The 15,571-nt window shown below is 40.8% G+C and overlaps 1 protein-coding gene and 1 pseudogene across 1 annotated transcript in view; one reads left to right on the top strand and one right to left on the bottom strand.

Moving 5' to 3' along the window:
- LOC119965051 (clathrin interactor 1-like) overlaps positions 1 to 15,571 on the top strand; it is a 236,983-nt gene that overhangs the window by 21,195 nt on the left and 200,217 nt on the right.
- LOC119965052 lies at positions 11,322 to 11,950 on the bottom strand (annotated as a pseudogene).

The raw sequence follows: 15,571 nt of genomic DNA on the forward strand, positions 1-15,571 counted from the left end.
TGCATTTGTAATACGTATTGTTGTATTTGTTTTCCAGACTATTGAAAAATTGCCCAATTTCTTTGTCAGCTAAATGTTTTAGTATAGTAAATGGTATTTGTTTTTTGATCATCACAGCTTATTTTGGGGAATTACAACACTTGCAAATTTAACCAGTGCCAGTTTTTGACTCCAGGGCAACACTTTTGCCTGTGAGTTAGAAGGCTGTAGGTTCAAGCTCTACTTCAAATTATGAGCACTTATCCTAGGCTGAAACTTCAATAACGTAATGAGAGTGCTGCATTGTCTGATGTGCATTTTTTGATGTGATGTTAAAGCGAGGTCCTGCCTTTCCCCTCAGATGTACATCATTATCTCGCATAGAATATCTGATCATCATCTCATATTTGTTTGCCAGTATCCAAATTGGATGCCACTTTTGCTTATATTATAACAACTACATTTCAAAAATACTTCATTTTTGGTGAAACACCTTATGTCCTAAAAATTGAAATCCTGTGTTTGCCACATGGTAAACAAAAAGCCCGACGATCAATAAGTAACTTTGTTCTGATTATCGATATACTAGAATGTAATTTGGCTGATGTTCCAGCAAATATTAACAACTGTGTCTGTAAGCATTTGAGAGGAGAAATGACTGAGATGGTTCCTCAAGTACTGCAAGAATCTGAGCCACAAGTTTCAAAAATAACATTCGTACCTAGCGGTATACCTGGAACTACTGATTTATCAAAACCATTTGTCTCCTTTAATACATTAGCAAATGGATCTCTGAAACGCTGTTGTGGTGGCTTGTAAAAGACAAGTAGCATTATCTCTTGATTTATTACAAATAGCCATTAAAGCTCAAAATCACATTGCCCAACAACTCTTTGAATTTATTCCAGATGTTGCCTCAAATAAGCCAATTTGGTGGGGGAGGGAAGAAGGGAATTCACTCCCAAGCCTCTTGTCACTTGCAGATCCCTGTTGGTTATTGAGATGCAATCATGCAAAGTATAGTTTTTGTTTCATTTTCAATCTGATATGTTCTGTGCTGTTCTTTTTAAATCACTGCAGATCTGTTTAATGACTGAAAGGGAGAGATGGTGATATGGTGGTAATGTCACTGATCCATAGGCCCAAGCAAATGTTCTGGGGACATCGTTCAAATCCCACTGCGGCAGCTGGTGGAGTTTGAATCTAGTTAATGAAATCTGGAATATAAAGCTAGTCTTGGTAATTTCATTGATCGCTGGAAAAACAATTGGTGTACTGATGTCCTTTAGGAAAGGAAATCTATCATCCTTACTTGGTCTGGTCTACCTTCGACTCCAGATCCCCAGCAATGTGATTGACTCCTAACTGGTCTGTGAAATGGCTTGGCAAGCCACTCAATTCATGGGCAATTAGGGATGGAAACAAATGCTGGTTTTGCTAGCGACATCCACATCCCATGAAAATTTTTTAAAAAGCTGTAGTGAAGTGCATTTCATAACCGAAGGACATCCTAAAGAGGTTTCTAGCCAATCAAGTACTTTTGAAGAGCACTTGCTTTTCCACTGTAGGAAATGTGGCAGTTGTTTTGCGTACAGCAAGATTCTACAAACAACACAGTAGTAATGACCGGATAACCTGTTTTCAGTGATGTTGAGGGATAAATATTGACAAAGGCAACAAGGAAACCTCCCGTTTCTTCTAAATTGTGCTTCGGAATCTTTTGCATCCATCTGGGCCAACAGAGGGACGCTGCAGCATTCCCACAGTAAAATACTGGAGTGCCCATCTGCTGCTTTGGAAGGTTAGATCGCATGGAATCCAGGGAGAGCTGGCAAATTGGATGTACGATTGGCTTGATGGTGGGAAGCAGAGGGTAATGGTGGAAGGATGCTTGTGTGGTGTGCCTCAGGGGTCAGTGCTGGGCACATTGCTGTTTGTTATCTATATCAACAATTTAGATGAGAATGATCAGTAAGTTTGCGGATGACACTAAAATAGGTGGTATTGTAGACAGTGAGGAAAGTCATCAAAATATTGCAGCAGGATCTTGATCAGTTAGGGAAGTGGGCTGAGAACGGCAAATAGAGTTCAATACAGATAAGTGAGAGGTGTTGTATTTTGGAAAGTCATATCAAGGTAGGACTTTCACGGTGATTGGTAGGACCTTGGGGAGTATCGTGGAACAGAGGGACCTTGGAGTTCAGATGTACGGTTCTCTAAAGGTGGAGTAAAAGGTAGATAGGGCAGAGAAGGCTTACTTATTACAGTCGCTTACTTATGTGTTGTAAATAATTTTGCCAGGTGTACAGAGTTGCTGCTGTTGAGCTGGTGCACAATACCCGACCAGTTATTCTATTTTATTTTTTATTTTATTTGCTATTTTCTTTTCTTTGGTATGTTTGGGTGTGCCCTTCTCTGCTATATATCTGTGTGTATATGTTTCTTATCCTGTGTACATAACGGTAAGTATACTTTGTTCAAAAATCCAATAAAAAACATTTATAAAAAAAGAGAAGACTTGTGGCATGCTGGCCTTCATCGGTCATGTCATTGAGTATAGAAGTTTGGAAGTTTATGTTGCAGTTGTACAGGACGTTGGTGACGCCACACCTGGAGTTGTGTTCAGTTTTGGTCGCCTTGCTTTAGGACATATGTTATTAAATGGACAGAGTGCAGAAGAGATTTACAAGGATGTTGGCAAGACTCAAGGGACTGAGTTATCGGGAGAAATTGGACAGGCTAGGACTTTTTTCTTTGGAGCGTGATCTAATAGAGGTGCATAAAATCATGAGAGGCATGGATAGGGTTAACGCATTCAGTCTTTACCCAGGATTGGGGAATGGAGAACTAGAGGGCATAGGTTTAAGTTAAGAGGGGAAAGAATTAATGGGAATATGAGGAGCAACATTTTTTACACAGAGTTGTACGTAAGTGGACTGAGCTGCCGGAAGAGTGGTTGAGGCAGGGACATTGACAATATTTAAAAGGCATTTGGACAGATACATGAGTAGGAAAGGTTTAGAGGGATATGGGCCATATACATGCAAATGGAGTTAGTTTAATGGGCTTTTCGTTGGCATGGACCAATTTGGGCAGAAAGGCCTGTCTCCATGCTGTAGATTCTATAATTCTGTGATTATCTACTCAAGTGTCTGGAAGTCTGGAATGGGACTTGAACTGGCATTGAACTATGCATTGGCATAGTTCGAAACATAGCTTTTATAGTCGTACATAAAGTACTCACTCCCCAGTATTTATTGTGGAAACTTAGCCTCCTTTGTCCAACAGTAGACTTTGTGGGTGCCTAGAAATGTCTTCCGAAGTTGTTAATATATCAGCAGTTACAATTTTGAGCTTGTGAACAATCCAAAAGACCAATAGCAGATTGTGAAAGAGAGCTTCTGGTAGATGGAGGGTTGTATTTAAATATGTTTTGCCCTACCGTCAACATTAAAAACGAAAACCGTGTAATCTGGGTTAGTATTTTGCAGCAGCACTTTGGCCAATTGAGACGTCTTAAATAAAAACCGCTTTATCAGTAATCTGCTTAAGGCATGTTATAGCTCAATTTTCCCATATCCAAACATTTTCTTTTGATCCCTTCAATTCTCCAGACGATCCATCATCAACTGGTTCAAAATCATCTTTTTCACCTGATTTTCTTTTCCTTTCTATCTGTCCAACACCCTTTTTCAAAATCTCATCAACCCAGCACATTCCCAGTTCAGTTTATTTGCTTTTCCTGATCACATCAATTAAATTCATTCTTGTAACATTGCCAATATGGGGCTGGTTTAGCTCACTCGGCTAAATCGCTGGCTTTTAAAACCAGACCAAGGCAGGCCAGCAGCACGTTTCGATTCCCGTACCAGCCTCCCCGGACAAGCGCCGGAATGTGGCGACTAGGGGCTTTTCAGAGTAACTTCATTGAAGCCTACTCGTGACAATAAGCGATTTTCATTTTTTTTTTTCCATTTTCAATGCCTCCTAATTATTTAAAAAAATATATCTACTTTTCTTCTTCTTGCATCTTCAAGCAAATCTTTCAAGACTTTATAGGAAGCCTGCACTTTATTTTCAGCAATGCTGTCCGACTCTTCATTTGTCTTTAAGTCGGTAGCAGAGTGATTAGCATTATGGCTTCACAGTGCCAGGGTCCCAGGTTTGATTCCCAGCTTGGGTCACTGTCCGTGCGGAGTCTGCACGTTCTCCCCGTGTCTGCGTGGGTTTCCTCCGGGTGCTCTGGTTTCCTCCCACAAGACCCGAAAGACGTACTATTAGGTAATTTGGACATTCTGAATTCTCCCTCTGTATACCCGAACAGGTGCCGGCATGTGGCGACTAGGGGTTCATAGAATCATAGAATTTACAGTGCAGTAGGAGGCCATACGGCCTATCGAGTCTGCACCGGCCCTTACAAAGAGCGCCCTCCTGAAGCCCACATATCTACTCTATTCCTGTAACCCCCCCACTTAACCTGTTTTGGATACCAAGGGCAATTTATCATGGCCAATCCACCTAAACCACACACCTTTGGACTGTGGGAGGAAACCGGAGCACCTGGAGGAAACCCACGGAGACATGGGGAGAACATGCAGACTCCGCACAGACAGTGACCCAAGCCGGGAATCGAACCTGGGACACTGGAGCTGTGGAGCAACTGTGCTAACCACTATTCTCCAGTGCTACTCAGTTCTTCACAGTAACTTCACTGCAGTGTTAATGTAAGCCTACTCGTGATAAGAAAGATTATTATTAGCTTTTAGTCAGCGCTCTCACTAAAAAGAGGAACTTGAGTGCTTGCGACTTTCATTTTTGCAGGAATTAAAAATTACAAATTGGGGGTAAATTATTCACAATGAAACTTCATATCTGTACTTTGATCAGTATAGTGAATAAATAACTTTTCACCTACTGATGAGGCTAAGTTGAAAACATAAAACAAGAAGGAGGGAGAGATTCTTCTGCAGAACAGAATTATGATATGCACCAACAGTAGTGGGATATTCATTTTCTAAAAGTCCTTATTTTGCAGGAGTTTTGTAAAATAAGATGTTTGCATGCTGTGTAATGTGCCTGAGTTTAGTGGTGCATCTGCTTTATAATTTTACTGGATTTATTTAAGATGCATATCTAAGGAGCAACAGTTAACAAAGGTTTATGTTTATATAGCTCCTTTTCCATATAAATGTCCCCATGGCACTTCACAGGAGCATTATAAACAAAATGTCACTGGAGGTGTAAGGTCACATGACTAAATGCTTTTCAAAGAGGAAGGAAAGTGAGATGACCTGGTACAGGACAGTATTCCAGAGAATCCAGCAATGATTGAACACCTACAGATGAGAATGCTCAAGGTGCCAGAATTAAATGAACGCAGACCTCAAAAGGTTTATGGGGCTAGGAGTAGATTAGGGAGTTTGAGAGGGGTACGGCCAGAGAGGGATTAAAAAAAAATGGGAGTTTTAAAATCAAGATGGTGCTTAAGGTAGAAACAAGGATTGGATTTTTTGGAAGAATACAGCCATATGTATTTTTTTACAAACATGTAGAGAACTCTTTTTGGGCAACTATGACTTCCACGCATGTTGTGTGTAAAATGCTTATGCGGCGCTTTGTCAGGAACTAAGTATTAATTACATAAGTAAAATTACGATTTTGTAGCTGGTGAGCAAACGCCAGATGGTTGAGGGTGTTGTGGGGCTGCTAGCTGAGCTGTCAAATCAGAAGATACTGTGAGAGGGGTTTGATGCAATTCTAGAACATAGAACACCACAGAACAGGCCCTTCGGCCCTCGATGTTGTGCCGAGCAATAATCACCCTACTCAAACCCACGTATCCACCCTATACCCGTAACCCAACAACCCCCCCCCCCCCCCCCCCCCCCCCCCCCCACTTGAGCACTCGCTCAAAGGGCAACAATTTGACAAGGTCAAATAACATTACTCAGCTGCAGTTTTTTCATTATTAAATATTAATAATTTATAGACTATATTTTTTCAGGGTTGTCTTTGTCTAAAAGTCCTGGAAGTTAAGTTCAGCAAGATGCAAATTTCTCCTCTATTCTTTCTGCAGCTATTATTACAGATTAATCCTTTGCACTCGCTCAAAGGGCAACAATTTGTTCCATTTGTGCTTCCTGCATTTATCAACAAACCTTCTTCTATTGCAATCCCAGATCAGACCTCAACAGTGGCTAGGATACTAGAAAGGATAGATCGCCCCAGGAGTGATCTCACTAAGAAATAGGAATATGGTATTAAACTTTATTATTAACACAGTATTAAAACATCTTTAACATCGCACCAGAAAATAACTTGCAATTACTCTTTAAACATTGCTAATCAATGCAGTGACTCTTAATTGCTATCTTTCTTCCCACTCAAACAACAAGAAAAATCATCTCTGCTCTCAATCCACTTAAATACCATTAGTACATAGAAATACCTGCCGTACAGAGATGTTCTTTAAGAAAGAGTGATCTTTTGACACTTTAAAGAAAAGACCTGAATCCTGTCAGAACTATGCAGAAACTCTGGCTGTATTTCCTCTGAAGCTGCTTCTCACCTTCTACTCGGACAAGTCTCAATTTCTTTGAAAGACTGCTAATGTGACTGCAGATACATGTTTAACTGAACTGCAGACAGCAAACTGCTTGACTTCTGTTCACAACTTCATCTAATTCCACTCACCTGCTTTTCCTGCAAAATGCCTGCTCCACCCAGTAACAATGACATTTTACTGAGCTGAAATCTAACTCCACAGGGAATCGATCCCCATAATCCAAACAAAACTGCATTGGCCCAAACTTTTTACCGTGGCTTAATTGCTTAATTTACCATGGCTCCCAAAAGGTTTGTTGCCTTTTGAACTAGGATTTATTTTAAACTATGATTTCTGAATTTTATGCTCTGTTTTATATTTATGGGCACCAAAAACATATTGACGTTTGCGCAAAAGCTGCAGTGTAACTGAATCTGGTGTATTGAATATTCTATACTCTAGTTTATTTAATATGCTGTTCTCTCCCATGTTGGAGTCAAGTACATTTTTCCTAATTGCAGCTTGTTACTTGACTTTAGCAGCAACCATACCAAATGTCAGGAAAAACAAACTAATTTTGAAGTAAAGCAAGTTCACTTTATAGAATCATAGAATTTACAGTGCAGACCTAGGCCACTTGGCCCATCACGTTTACACCGGCTCTCAAAAGAGCACCCTACATAAGCCCACGCTTCCACCCCATCCCTGCCTCACCAAACCGTTGGAGACTAAGGGGCACTTTAGCGTGGACAATCAACTTAACTTGCTCATCTTTGGATTGTGGGAGCAAACCTGAGCACCCGGAGGAAACCCACGCAGGCACAGAGAAAGTGCAAACTCCACACAGTCACCTGAGGCTGGAATTCAACCCGAGTTCTTGGAGCTGTGAGGCAGCAGTGCTAAACACTGCCACCGTGCCACCTATATGAAGCGAGATGTGTGTTTTTAAACTATTGCAATGACATAAAGCAGGCTATTTGAACCAGTATTTTTCCTTACATGAGCTACTTAGTTATAACCCCACTCTCCCTTTCGTAGTTGTTTTAAGCAATTATCTTTCAAAAGTACAAATGAACTCTACTTCAACAATTTTTGGTAGAAAATTATACATTTTAACACCTTTATGTCTGCATAAAGGAATGTTTCCTGTCACCCTTTGAATTTATTTCTTGATCATAAATTTGTGCTAACTTGTTACTTGATCATTACTTACGATATAGTAATTTGGGTGCGGTACGTTTCAGCGCCGCCATTTCAGCGCCAGGACTTTTCAGCGCCAGGACATTTCAGCGCCAGAAAAAAAAAAATCTCCAATGTTGTCATATAGTTATGACAGAACTTTACAAATCTGTAAGTTCATAAAATGAAATAAAACTCGAGTGTTAACAAAATGTTTTTATTGTAAAAGATCCACTTATAAAGATCCAAAAACAGTACATTAAAACAAGTTACAAATCTGTAAGTTCATAAAATCAATCATTAAAAAGAAAGTTCATTGGACATTCTTTGGATATTCATTAGAAAAAACGCATTTAGTTTGTTAAATTGTGCCCTACTGAACGAAGGTAGTCAATTTCATTCCTGCTGCCATATTCGGAAACAATTTTCAATATCCTCTCATCAGCTTTTCTATATTTAAGTAATTTTAATTGAGGTTCATTGCCAGCTAAAAGTTTCTCAAAGTGCTCGTCTCTTCCCTTTTGAACATGCTTAAGGACCTCAATGAACTTCCAGATAGTTGGGTGTGACATTAACAGTTCACTTTTCAATCTCCTGTTGGCTGCCTCAGCATAGTTATTTGTTCTGTCATCCCCATCTAATGTTCTTTGATACATATTCCACATCTCGGTAGGAAATAAAGGACTTCGTCTGCCTGCTCCTCGGCGATTAGGACGGCCGATATAATTGTCTTCGAAATAGTTTAAAACCGGAATTAACTCCTCCGGTAAATTACCTGCTAAAGAATCCACGTGACTGTCAAGGTCGTCAACTGGCACAAAACATAGGGCAGTTATCATTTTCGAATGTAATGCAAAATCGGGATTGCTCTTATATAAACGCATGAGACCAAAACCACTTATCTGCCGAAGTATATTTTGAGACAGATGAAAAAGGCAGCCTCTTACTTCTATATTGGGGAAGGAGTCTTTCATGGCGGTAAAAGCAGCGCGTTCAAAATCACAATTGATAATGGCAGGTCCTGCGTTTGTAATCATCTCTTTTACCATCGCAAACAACATCATATAGGTTGCATACTGTTTGTTTTGTAAAAGCGCGTACAATACAGGGTGAACTCCGTTATTTTTCCTAACCATGATGATATAAACTTGATAAAATAGGTGTGGTGCTACCGCAAATGTTCCGTCAGCATACCAAGTCGTGGAAGTTGCCATGTGTTCTAACCAACTCTCTCTCCCAAATATAATAATCCGTTCGTTGTTCGTACCACTATCCTTTAAACAGAAATTTTTCTCGGTTTCTGGGGTGGGTTTATACATCATGTATTCATGAGGTAACTGAAGCTCTTGAATCGATCTTGGATTATCGGGGACCTGATTAACTTCGTCTCGTTTTCTACGAATAATTTTTCGCATTGCCTGCCTGTTTGGTAACTGTGCCATACCTGCCACGGACATTTTTTCAATGCACTTGTTGATAATCGTACTTGGAGGCTCACAAGTCTTTTCAGCCCGGTCTCTCGCATCAGTTATGACCTTTTCCACTTCGATAGCAACTGCAGATGGGGGATGAGTATGTTCGTTGATCTTTTCGATCACCTCTCTTTCTAACGTGTGAATGCGGGCCTTGCACCTACCATCCTCATGGCATCGCCAAAACTTAACTTGCTTTTGTTTCTTGCTTTCTTTGTCGAAACGATATATAAAACCTTCATGACAGAACTTCTCTCTGCCTCGCTTGCTTTTCACTGATTCAGCCATGGTTTAAAGATATGGAACTTACCAAATTTATCAAAAGAAATTTACCAAATAACTACGTAAATATAAAAACTTGTTAACAAAACTCTAACATTATCTAAACAGTAATCATAATAAAACTCCAACAAAATCTAAAGACAGTTAGAACGATGAAACGACCAAATAACTAAGTGTAAAAGCTGGTATACCTGTGTCATACCTGTGACCATACTTGAGAATGATTTCTGAATGAATGAGCGCTGAAACGTCCTGGCGCTGAAATATTTGGCGCTGAAACGTCCTGGCGCTGAAACGGCAGCGCTGAAACGTCGGCGCTGAAACGTCGGCGCTGAACTGTCCCATTCCCTAGTAATTTGGAGACTTCTATCAAGTTCCAGTTCCAGTGGGTAGAAAAAAACTAGCTTTTCAGGTTTCTTTATATGTTGTAGGTCTCTACTCCCATATGATCTCTATGAATCTTTTTAGGGTGCGAGTACATGAGCAGTGCTGCTATATGTCCAGGCCAGAGAGATCAGTCTTCAGGGCATTGCTCTGCTTTCACACCACTGTTATTCCCACCAGTTTGTGTAGTTTGAACCAGGTTACAAAAATGCTAAAGTTGCAATTTAATTGTATCCTTGGAAATCTAGAGTTGATGTGGAGGTTGGGGAAAATGTACTAAAAAAGCTGACAACTTTTGCCCCCTGAACAGCTGCGACTGAAACAGAAAGCAATGTGTTAGCAAATTAAATTCCATCAGTTTTCTGCCTTTATTTATTAACACTGCAAAATAGGTAAAGATGTCTATGCTCCTAGTTCCATTTTACTGTAAAAATAAGATGCTTCTACTCCTATTATCTTCACTGAACTAGTGCTGCACAAAATAAATTTGTGTACATTTTTAAAAAATGCTGAGTTGCATAGGTTGAGACCTTAATCCGAAAATGTCCAAAGTCATGTTTCTTTCTTTCCACACCCTCCTCCACCCAACCTCTTTCTCCAGCCTGTGTATTTGCTTATAACCTGTTGGTGATAAAGGAAAAACCTGTTTAGTGTGTACAGTTAAAGGGTGTGTCTTTAGCTGCTCCTTTTTTCGTGCAGTCATGGAATATGTAAGGGTATATTGTGTTATAGCATTTCCTTGTCTATAAATCCACTTAGCATTCTTTGCCTCATAAGACAATCAATGCAGAGCTGAAACTTCCACTTATTCATAAACAGATACAAAGGATAGCCAATAACATACTAGAATATCAGGGGTAGGGGGCTAGAAATGGACTGTGGGGCTGGGGGTTCAGGGAGTTGGGCCGGGGGTTGCTCCAGTTGGCTGGGGTTGAGGAGTCCGTGTGGTTGTGGGAATCCCACAATGGTTCACGGGGCTGGTACGTAATTGATGTGTTGGTCTAACATCGACTGCAACTGGATGCAGTAAAACGAGAAACAGTCTTCTGACACAGGAGATGGTCCAACACTGTTTTATTGAACCTGTTGATTGCTGTACATAATCTGCTGTGGGTTGACACTCTATTAACCTATAACCTCCTACTGGCTTGACCAGACTAGCTCTCCACCACATGGTGATGATGTTCATTGGCCTGTGCACTGTGACTATCTCCCTAGCCGTGTCCTGTGTGAGAGAGAGAGAGCCTCAATGCCCTGTGGGCTTTATAGTGGTGGTGTCCTGTCCGGTGATTGGTTGTTGTGTGTGTTCATTGGTTATCCTGTGTGTCAATCACTGCCTGTCTACATCTCATGATATACATGAGCGGATATTGTGACAGTAGTGGGGGGGGGGGGGGGATAATTTAATGTTTTCACATATTATCATCTGCCAATTGCCCACTCTCTTAACCAGTTTATTTATTTATTTTTGGTGTAAAATGGTTTATTAATCACATTTTCTTTACAGTACTATGTTTATTTGCCCTTCTTTGCTCTGATCTTCCTCCGGTAGAATTCCAGCTCCTTTCCTTCAAGGATGTAACCATCAGCTCTGCCACACTGGCCAGGTCTTGAAGTTTTCCCTGCTGGAATTGTTCTTCTAGCAGTGAACTGATGTTTGCATTCTTCCTCTGATCATCATATTTCTTCTGATTTTTCTTCAACCTCTTCTTGTTCAGAATTACTTCTTCTTCAGGGGTCAGTTTAGCACCCTACTTCAGGCCAAGGGGGACTCGTAACGCTGCCAGAAGGGAGTACTGTCGATTAGAACAATACAGTTGTTTACTAATGTCTTTGTCCTAACCAACTCGTTGTTGGAGGCATTGTACACCACATCAATGATCCTGGTTTTTCGCGTGCAGCACTCGGAACCCCAGGGGATGTTTCCAGCATCCAACCTTAGTGCTCGATACTTATTTCCGCAACGGACTCTCACTGTGTGAATATGCTGTGGTCCAATCTTAGTATTTGCAGGAGGCTGCCCAAGTTCATGCTTTCTTTTTTTGCGATTATGGCTCCTTTCACCTCAAGTCTTGCAACACTTGTGCCAATTGTTCTGAGAAATACCCATTTTCATGCATCGATTGGAAACCTCTTAACCTGTTGATTAATCTTTGCGGTTCCATTATGCTGCTTTAAAGCTTTCTTTCCTCCGTAGCTATGTATAATTAGCAAACCTGAATGACACTGAACCCCCACGCCTAAGTCGTTGTTGTTGGTTGTAACCTTTTTTATATACTAACGTGGGATGTCAGCCACCTTCGTGATCCTCTGCAGTCTATTTGGTGTATGTCCACCTGCAGTACTGAGGAAGGGAATTCTTGATTTTGGCTGTGACAATAAAACAATGGCGATATAGTTCCAAGTTAGGATGGTGTGGGCCTTGGAGGGAAACGTGCAGGTGGTGGTGTTCCCACGTGTATGCTGTAATCGTCCTTTTAGGCAGTAGAGGTTTAGAAGGAGTTGAAGGAGTCTTGGTGAGTTGTTGCAGTGCATCTTTTGATATGGTGCACACCGCTGCCATTGCAGTGGAAGGAGTAAATGTTTAAGGTGGTGAATGGGCTGCCAGTCAATTGCTGCTTTGTCCTGGGTTGTGTTGAGCTTGTAGAGTGTTAGAGCTATACTCGCCATGTAGCTGAGGCCCAACCACTGGTCCTTGCATCACTCCACAAATTACAACCTGTTTATTCAAAAATGACCCATTTATCATTGCTCTCTGTTTTCTATTCATTAACGACCCCACATTCCAAGCTAATATATTACCAACCCAATAAACTCTCAACCTGTGTAATAATATCTTTGGTGGCACTTTGTCAAAAGCCCTTTGAAAGTCCAAATACGTTATATCCACTTGTTTCCTCTGGTCTACCCTACTCGCTTCATCCTCAAAAAGCTCTTGATAGATTTGGCATACACCGTTTCCTTTCACAAAAATGCATTGACTCTGCTTAATCTTATTAAAATGTTTCAAAGTGCTCTGTTACCATGCACATAATAGAATCGAGCATTTTTCCTAGTGATGTCGGGCTAACTGATTTGTAGTACTCTGTTTTCTTTCTTGAATTTGCTGCCTTCCATTAGAGAATTTAGGAAAAGGGCTCTCTACCTTTTTGCTTCTGATGTTCCCCGTCTCAGGGGATACAAAAAACCCACAGACCCCTCTAACCCAAAAACAAAAAGCTGGTGTTAGGACAATGGACGTATGGCCCCCTCAGTACTTCATACATATATATGATATATGATATATATATATATATATATCTTTTATGTATATGTATATTCTATGTACATGTGTGTGTGTGTGTATATATATATATATGATTTTGTTTAAATTTGCTCACCTGATCCAGACCACTAGATATTCTCAATTAAATGCAGATGTGTGACTCTACTAGTAGTCTCCATTATTTAATGATAGTTCTGGAATATTCCTCCTGTGTGTCAACCAATTTCTACAATTATTAAGTTTTTATTTTTAGGTCGTCTAATTGCAAATAATATGTAATTTATGCAAATAGTGAAATAATTCTGCCATGATACGGTCAGAATGCAGACATTGGAGAGGATTAATTGATCTGCAATACAATTATTTAACCATGTTTGACATATGGTTCCATTTTTTAAGTTTAGTCTTCCATGTGATGTGGACATTGCTGTTTTAATCTAGTCATCATTTATCTTGTTATCTAAAGATTTAAATTGAAAATGAAGAGGATAATCACTAATTTCAACTTTTTGGTTTACTGTCTGTGACAGTTTCAATTTAATTGGCGACTTGTTGACATAACTGCTGGTTGCCAGCAGATGATCTTGACTTAGTTCCAGAAGCAAACTGACATTAGGAAAATAGAAATCCATGCCATAGATTGCTAGACCTTTGTGGCAGTTCTCCCCCCCCCCCCCCCCCCAAAGTCTGTAATGAGTGCCATTGCTTTGCCACTGACTACCAAGTCCAACACATTATTAATCTGCCACTTCAAAATGGTCGATAACTGTTGGCTATAAAACTTTCTTTCCCAATTAAATATTTAAATCTTCATGCTGTGCGAAAGTCTCTGAATGGTACTCCCTTTCTTCTGAAAAAACTGTCTGAAACACCAAGCTGGTCAAGTTAAATATCTCAACATTCAGCACGGTAGCATAGTGGTTAGCACAATTGCTTCACAGCTCTAGGGTCCCAGGTTTGATTCCTGGCTTGCGTCACTGTCTGTGCGGAGTCTGCACGTTCTCCCCGTGTGTGTGTGTGGGTTTCCTTCGGATGCTCCGGTTTCCTCCCACAGTCCAAAGATGTGCAGGTTAGGTGGATTGGCCATGCTAAATTGCCCTTAGTGTCCAAAATTGCCCTTCGTGTTGGGTGGGTTTACTGTGTTATGGGGATAGGGTGGGGGTGTGGGCTTGAGTAGGGTGCTCTTTCCAAGAGCTGGTGCAGACTCGATGGGCCGAATGGCCTCCTGCACTGTACATTCTATGATAATGATGCAGTAGTAGAATTAGCCATTTGAAGGGGTGGGTGCACGTTTGAAGCAGAGAATTATAGTTCAATGTTTTCAGATGGTTGCTTATTTAACTGGGAATCAATGTTCATAATTTTTAAAAAATCATTCAAGAGCTGTGGGCTATGGCAACTACTCCCCTTTGAAGACCAAAGTTTCACACAGATTTAGTACACGCTTATTGTAGTTGTGAAAATTGTCAATAGAAATTAGCATTGCAATCCCAGAAATCCCCACCATCAACGTGTTGAGGGGGTGGCGGGTGGTAGGGGTAACCATTAACCAGATACTTAACTGAGCCAACCAAATGAGGACTGTGGCTGCAAGAGCAGATCAGAGGCTGGGAGTTCTGCAAGTAACTCGCCCCCTGACTCTCCAAAGCCTGTGCACCATCTACAAGGCACAAATTAGGACAGTGACGAAATATTCCTTGAAGCCTGAAGGACTGCAGCTCCATCAACAAGAGGTCTGACACCATACAGGCCAAAACAACCTGTCTGGGGCACTCTAACTATCTTAAATATTCACACTCTCCACTACTGGTGCACAGTGATTGCAGTGTGCATATTCCATACAAGATGCACTGCAGCAACTCACCAAGCTTCCTGCCAATTTTTCCGCGATCTCTACCACTCGAACAAGGGACGCAGATGCATGGGAACGCCATCGCCTGCAAATTTCTCTCCAAGCCGTACACCACCCTGACTTTGAACTGCATTTCCATTCCTTTGCTGTCACTGGGTCAAAATTCCAGAATTCGCTCCCCAATAGCACTGTGGTGCACCTACTCCAGATGCTCTGGCAGTCTTGCACGTTCACACTCTTTCCATCCATCAATTCCTTGGTCACCGTTCGCTAATGTTTTGACCCCTCCCATTCTTCAAGCCTACGACTATTTGTTTTGTCAACATTTTAAGCCTCTTTTAACCCAATGCAATCCGTAATTTTCAAAACTTGCATTTGCGTAAATACTTTCGCGACTAAAAATATTTCACAGTCAATTAATTATTTGTTAAGTGTGGGCACCACAGGTTTATGGGCAAATGTGGCCATTAATTTGTTCATATCAAAATCCCTCAAGCAGGATGCAAGATCAGTGATCAGTTAATTTTTCTTGGTGAGGTTGATCGAGGATGTATTGTACGTTCTCCAAACTTGTTCATGTCAGCACAGTATGTTCTCGAAAAACGATGGTATTC

This window comes from Scyliorhinus canicula, chromosome 4 (assembly GCF_902713615.1).
Source record: "Scyliorhinus canicula chromosome 4, sScyCan1.1, whole genome shotgun sequence".
Lineage (NCBI taxonomy): Eukaryota > Metazoa > Chordata > Chondrichthyes > Carcharhiniformes > Scyliorhinidae > Scyliorhinus > Scyliorhinus canicula.